Consider the following 356-nt stretch of genomic DNA (forward strand, 5'->3'; position numbering starts at 1 on the left):
AAAGCTTTTCTATTCTATTCTATTCTATTCAGCAGCATTTTAAAAATTAAAAAGTGTCTCCTGGTCAGTGCAACATTCATGCTTCAAATCAACCCATGTTAAAAAAAACTTAATTTTAAAGTAATAAATGATAAATAAAGAAAGTGCTGGTAAGTAAAACCTGGACATTTACACAATTAAAAAAATAAATTAATTAATTTTTAAAAAGAAACAGGATACTCAGTAGGTATTTGTTAAAAATAATAATTAAAATAATAAATATGAGAAAAACATCCACTTTGTCCCAGTTTACAGGAAGAGCTACGGGTTTAATGCTTCCTCTCCACATTTACAAAACTGTCAATTTTTTTTATTTT

This window comes from Oryzias melastigma, linkage group LG20 (genome assembly GCF_002922805.2).
Source record: "Oryzias melastigma strain HK-1 linkage group LG20, ASM292280v2, whole genome shotgun sequence".
NCBI classification, from domain to species: Eukaryota; Metazoa; Chordata; class Actinopteri; order Beloniformes; family Adrianichthyidae; genus Oryzias; species Oryzias melastigma.